General features: G+C 33.4%; 1 long non-coding RNA gene across 1 annotated transcript; it reads left to right on the top strand.

The window, feature by feature from the left end:
• The first annotated feature begins 123 nt into the window (after nucleotides 1-123).
• LOC128546042 (uncharacterized) lies at nucleotides 124-6,301 on the top strand. The gene is made up of 4 exons (XR_008367757.1): nucleotides 124-662; nucleotides 2,543-2,672; nucleotides 3,447-3,888; nucleotides 6,285-6,301. It is a non-coding gene; the product is annotated as an uncharacterized LOC128546042 (long non-coding RNA).
• The last annotated feature ends 928 nt before the right edge of the window (nucleotides 6,302-7,229 follow it).

Here is a 7,229-nt window from a genome sequence, read left to right as displayed (position 1 = left end):
GGTCGGCCTATAACTCCAGGGCACTCATCAACGTTCTACAACGAAATCACTTTATAATTTCAAGTTCCAGATACATAATTTGATTCCAAGTGAAAACATTGCAAAGTTAAGGTGTTTCGAAAGTTTCACAGTCGATAACAAAAGTTAGACATTCTAGTGCTTTTGTCATATAACTAAATCTAAAAAAATGCAAAGACCGTTTTCACGGATAAGTTTAAGTAGTAAGAATCAAACAATGAACGGGTAAACTAGTCAACATCTTCATTAAGATGCAAGTGTACCTGATAACAAAATTTCAGGCAATTTTTAAGGAAATTTGGCAGGAACAACCATAGCAGGCTAAAAGCATTGTAATCTCTAATGTTGAGAGGAAATATTGTAAACGTCTACTTGATTTTGCTTTTAATTAGGTAAATCATCATTTTTCTCTAGCAGAGGAATAAAACTGAAATCTCGTGACTAAAACATATTTTATCATTTTGCATTGTCATTGCTATTACTCAGAAAAATATTTGTCATCTTATTATCTGATTTCCGTTTTCATGAATAACAATTTAATGAGTATATCATCGTGTATTCTAACTTTATTATTTACTTAAGGTGCAGCAAAATAATCTTCTGGTCAGAAGTGTAACATATCAAGATGGAAGCTTGGAAATTCTGTAAATTGTTTATCTGTATTATGCCTTATTTTCACTGTCTGCAAGGCAAGTACATTTTTACAAATTGTTTCGTTGAGACTCTGTTTCGTTTTGTGATAAATGCTGAAGCATCTGAACGATAAACCGTTGTAAATTAGATGATAAATCACAAGAAGGTATTGATTGTTTTCATTCTGACATACTCATTGAATTTGTTATAGCAATGCATATAATGGTATATAAGTATTGATAAGGTTCGTCAGGTGACTAAATGAATAAATGAATGTAATAAGATATAGTTGAGCAATGTGCACTCAGCTTCTGTGCACGATGTTTCCATGAATTCTATGTTTACCTTTTATATTTCAAAATTTAACATTTGAGAGACTTGAAAATTTGTAAACTTTTATGTATTTCACCTTATTGTTAAATCTATTGTTTTGTCAATTATATTGGAGGACATAGAATACAGGATTCTGGTGTCTGACAAAAAGTAGTCGGGACGCCATTTGCTTCCTGGGGAAAAATAATGCCATTATTTATGAATTTAATACTGAAACATTTATCGACGTTTTACCATTAAAAATATTATAGTACTCTAGTTGTTCATTGAGAAGCATTTTTACCACTGAGTAAAATGTATTTGTTTTACTTTTGGTTGTCTTTGTCAGTAGCTCTTGTGGACTTATTGCTTGAATGGATTGGTCATGTGTTTTCATAAGAAGCCTATAATTAATAAAAGGTATATCATATTAGGCCAAAGATCTGTTACAGGTAATTATGAAAACACTTGGCCATTGAAAACAAATATCAGTTGGAAAATTTATTCATTTATATGGAGAAAAACGATCATACTAACCTAATACCTTCTTGTCAAGCTTTAAACATCGCCGCTAAGGTCAAGTTGCAACACAAAGCCTGATTCAATTTTACAGGTCAAAGCTTTTCATATATTTAATTTTTTTATTTAAATAATTGAATATTCGTTAACTCAGACAGCTTGCAAAGACAATGTGAGTTATGCAACATTTTCTTTTTTATTGTTATATTACGATTAATTAGCAATATTCTTACTTTTTGATCCACTGCAATGCACATCCGTCTCCCGTTACTTAAGCGTCTCTAATTAGGTTATAGAGCACTATATTATTTATCATCTGTATTTGTAATCAAATATTATGAGTGTAAAGAAAAGTAAAAATAAAGATATCAAAATTGCGAAATAATCCTACATTGACCCAAGTAAAGTAATTTTTCTCTGACTTCATCATCATATTACTTTGGCAAGTAGCTAAGTACTGCTACAAATGCTATTCAGTTAATTGATAATAGATGCAGCTGCATTCTGTTTTTACTTGTCTTTATGCAGCACTAGAGTCATCTCGTTACATGGGCTGTTTTAAAGACGACATTTTCCGAAAAACCATTTGGTCACCGAAGACAGCTTTCAATAATGGCGATCGGTGTATTCGCATTTGTAGGACACTTATACGCCGCTACACATGTACAATCATACAAAAGCACATTCTTCTATGAATACAAAATGCAGCATTACCCATATGTTTAAATTGCATTTCATTTTTTTGCATCAATACAAATAAAATCTCACATTAATATTTAACTTCAGCAGACTGTTCAGCTGATTTGTTTCCAGTTTTTGCAGCGATTAAATAAACCCAACTTATTTGCATAAAAATCTAATACAATCATATGTTCAAAAAAAATGTGAAATGCGTTCTTATATTCAAAAATTATTAAATGTTATATCAATGTAAAAAAACAAAACAGTTTTATGCTCGAATTGTAGCAAATTTAAAGAAATTTTATTTTCTAATACACTCAGTTTTGCATTAACAGTATAATGATAAAACATTCAAGCATGCTACTTTTGTATTCTTCAGTCCTATTACTGTAAATGTGGCACGAGTATTCGTGGAAATCCCCAACAAGTCAGGTGTCAATATAGATGTCCAGGATACCGGAATGAAATCTGCGGAGGCCAAAACAGTATGTCAGTGTATTCCATAAGGTGTAAGTATTAAACTGTCTAACAAGTTACAGGAAGACAAAATATCACTTAAGTAGTGCTATTTATGTTTAAGTAAGATGTGATATTTGAATATGACTAGCAATGCTTAGATCACCACAGAGATATTATGTTGTCGTCACGTTGACGTGGTATTCTGTGCCATGTTTGTATAGAGAAATAGCGCCTTCTTAAATTAAAATAGTTTACTTAAAAACTGTTTAAAACGAACCAACTATCTTGATTAATCCACGCAAACACTGAGTTTACTTGGTTATTCGTTTTGCAAAATAATTAACCATCCTTTGCGCTCTAATGGAATTTCCCGCTAGACATATTACCATTTTCGGTCCTAGTGTGCATAAACAAAGGAGGGTAACAACCTACCATTTGGCGTCATGCATGCGCGAAGAAACAGGTCTATCATATCTAAGTATTACAGTAAAAGACATACATCATTACAATCGAAATAATTTATAGCAAAACCGTTTCTGAGCATTATTTTATACATATTACGGCTGTTGCACTTCGTACGAAATAATTTCACTTGGGCTGGATCCTCGTGAAATTATTACGCCCGACCGTGTATAAATAGAGATAAAACACAGTTGTAACAACACGCTCATCTTTACAGAGTATAGAGCATAGAAGTATGGAATTTTTAAAAACTGCAAGATAAACTTTACTAAGAATTGATCAAAGTATAAAAACATAAACTTCATAAACAGGTAAGTTATTTCTTTTAGTGAGAACTGTATTGTAACATGCTTATATTACAGTACTTGCTACGAAACCATCTCTACCAGCACAAACTAATGCATTGATATGGCCTAAAAAAAAATTCTTTGTTTCCGGTAACATGCTGAAAAAAATTAGGGTAGGTAGGTCGGAATTTTTTTTTTTTGGAATTTTTTTTTATTAAGGGGGACTTTTCGGAAATTATTTTTTTGTCAAAAAATGATTACAAATAAGGGGATTATGCCTTTAGAGCACCAGTAAGTTGATTTCTAACATCACTGGCTATGTTTAAAGCATAAAAAGTGCAGTTTTGCATCTTTTTGTTAAAAAGTTGAAAAAAATATTTTCCAGGGCCATAAAAACATTTAGGGTCGGGCCAAAAATTTAGGGTAGGTCGGGATACCGGAAACAAACAATTTTTTTTACGCCTAACATCAACAGAAAGTATCAACAGCTTCACTGAACAATATGTTTATAATGAAGGTAAGTCATGTTAGCTTTTGTATATGGAATAATGTTTTACCTTTAACATGCTAAGTTATTGAAGATATACTGTTCTTAGAAATTTGCTTGTATGTATAAAAAACAGCCTTTCTCTCATTTGCAATTTAATCCCTCACAACCGTCTCACTAGCAATATCTCAATGAATAAAATAGTAACCGTTTTACAAAATGAGTATCAATAATTTCGGGCCAACAGCTCAGTCAAAATCAAGGATCCCTGACCTCACAGCAACAGAACATTGTCATTTCTGTGCCCCCTCATGAGTGGCGGGGCATATAGATTTGCTCTTGTCCGTGCGTCCGTCTGTCCGTCCGAAGTTCGTGACGCGCCTAGCTCAAAAAGTATTTCATATAAATTGATGAAACCTTGCATGAGTCTTTATCATGATATGAACTTGCATACTTCTATTTTTCGTCTGGCTCCGCCCCCTGTTTTTAGAGTTGTGGCCCCTGAAATAATCAAAAATGTACGTTTTCAACTTGTGACGCGCCTAACTCAAAAAGTATTTAATATAAATTGATTAAACCTTGCATGAATCTTTATCATGATATGAACGTGCGCACCTCCTACTTTTTGTCTGCCTTTGCTCCCTATTTTCAGAGTTATGGCCGCTGAAATAGTCAAAAGTGCACATTTTCACCTTGTGACGCACCTAGCTCAAAAGTATATGTTATAAATGGATGATAACTTACACGAGCCTTTATCATGATATTAACTTGCATAACTCTCATTTATTTGCTGGCTCCTCCCCCTATGTTTAAAGTTATGGCCCCTGAAATAGTCAAAAAATGTACATTTTTACCTTATTATGTGCCTAACTCAAAAAGTATTTAATGTAAATTCATGAATAAATTTGCATTTCAGGTTTCTGTTTTATTTATTATGAAACATGTAAACGTTATTCCCTTCTCTATTCTTCCGACTGGTACGATTTGCATTCTCCCACCTTCTCAGTGAAATCAACGTACCTAAAACAATTACCTGTAAGACAACCAGTTGCTAGTTGTTTACGTAAATCAGGTATCCCAATCAAAACCCTATGATGACTGTAGGGAAGCGTAGATGAACCAGTATGCATCGAGCAGCTACTGAACCCAAAAAATAACCAAGTCGGTAATGGTCGCTATGACCTCAACAACAAAATCATTGAGGGCTGTTTATGACTTTGGTAAGGTTCTAAGAAAATCAAACGGATTAGACTGAAAGCAGATTCGACAGACTGTCAATGCTTAAAATGTTCAAATATTTATTTTCTTCTTTTTTTAAATCTTACGAACCTGTGTAACAAATTTTTAAAGATCTTACAAAACTGTGTAATAATTTTTTAGAAAATCTTACAAAAAACAGAGTGAGATTAAAAATTCAGTATGTTGAAGGCCCAATTAATATTCTCTGCATTTCAAGAAATCCAAAAACTGACTGTGTACACATTTGAAAATAATTGGGTCAGACTAGCAGCAGAAAAACAAAATATCACAAGAAGGTTGGCAAGACTAGCATCATATCAGTAATGAAAAATGCCCTCTAATTGTATTTTAATTATGAGTTACTACTATTTTTGCAAGTACTTCATAAAAGCCGACGACTTATATTTTAGCGGATTAATATAGTTAATATAGTTTACGTGTGTCATTTGCCTTGGTCACATGACAAATATTTATCGCCTAATTAAAGTAGTTCAACGCGTAGACAAAAATCAATACATTTATAAAATTTACATGTATATCCGATCAAAACCACATTTTTATTTAAAAATAAATTAATCAGTGTTCACATTAATTGCATATCCATAATAAATTTCATCGATCTGTTAACTCTCGTAGCTTTCAATTTCTTGTAAGTATTAAACTACTTTTACGGTGCATACATGGAGAAAGTTAGCGCTGAACCGGAACCATATGTTCTTGGTATTAGTCACGTGATAAATATTTACGTCGTAACGTAGTACAACGCCTAGACAAAGTACTTTGCAAGAACTTAAAATCCCTGCCATATTCTTCATTTACAAATCATAAGTGTTCACATTTATTGCATATGCTAAAGAAATGGTATCGATCTGTTTACTCTCAGACCCTTGAATTTCATAGAAGTACTGAACTACTTTCAAGCGTATGTATGGAGAAAGGTAGTAACGGCATTTGTAACTACAATCTCACAAATGTCGGTATACGTAGTTTGGCGACTTTGGGAAGGCTACGCTTCCCAAGAAAATGAACGCATAATGTAGGTTTAAGTATAGTTTTAGGACTATATATGACGGGGTTAAGGCCTTTGATATTTTCCAAGACGAAAAAGAAATGCATGTCTAGCACAATCCTGATCAAAGTTTCATGCTTAAAAGGACTGAACATTTTTATATCTTTTATACTTGAAGGAGAAGCAGACAGTGGCTGCTTACATCTCGGTGCCCGTTTCTGGAATTTTTGCAGTAGCCTGTACAACAGCATTCATTATCTTCATCTGCAGGTAAGTGTTTGTTTGTAAAATGACATCACTTCCATCATCATGACAAATACCTTATAAAGTGCCTAGGTTCTGTCAACAATTGCATGCTTTTAATAATTAAACTAGACAAAGCTACAATCGAAACAGTTCACGTGCATAAGAACGCATTTTCGCCCCCATGTAGATAATCAAAGCACTGTGAATACTTATGTGTCGGTGCATTTCAGCTGTATTTGTAACATGGCTTTATTTACTTGCAGTCACCTTTAAGACATTTAACATATGAAAAAAATGATGAAATACATATGTCTCCTGGCAACAATTGCAGACAAACAATAATATAGACGAAAAACAACAACAATGATTCAATGCACTGCGAAAAATATGTGCATATACGATAGTATACGGTCCCGTATATGTCTAATATACGAATATTATATAAAAGGTATCTTTCCTGAAAGTATGATCAAACCCTACGCCTTAAACATACTTTTGGACCGTGACAATCCCTAACTTTGAATACTGACATAAACTGTTGAAACGTATTTATGCTAAGTATGAATGAACGGATTCATGTGAGAAAAACATGAATGTCCAATTAAAGAATACGGGATTCCCGTATATGGAATGTTCCATATACGGGGAAAATGTTTCCGTATACGCCCGTACTTTAGGTCAATACGGAATGCGTACACTCCCGTATACGGAACCATTTTTCCGCAGTGATGGGGGAGGGGGGAAGGGGTGCGTTCAAAAGTCTTAATTTCTACAATATTCAATAATTATGGGAGGGTTTAATCTAGCTATTGTAACAAACCACAATAAAAATGCTCGTGAAAAGGTATACTAAAGTACAAGAAAGGTTTGAAGGACT

The sequence above is a fragment of the Mercenaria mercenaria genome, chromosome 16 (assembly GCF_021730395.1).
Source record: "Mercenaria mercenaria strain notata chromosome 16, MADL_Memer_1, whole genome shotgun sequence".
NCBI classification, from domain to species: domain Eukaryota; kingdom Metazoa; phylum Mollusca; class Bivalvia; order Venerida; family Veneridae; genus Mercenaria; species Mercenaria mercenaria.
This window is presented reverse-complemented; position numbering and strand designations above follow the sequence as displayed.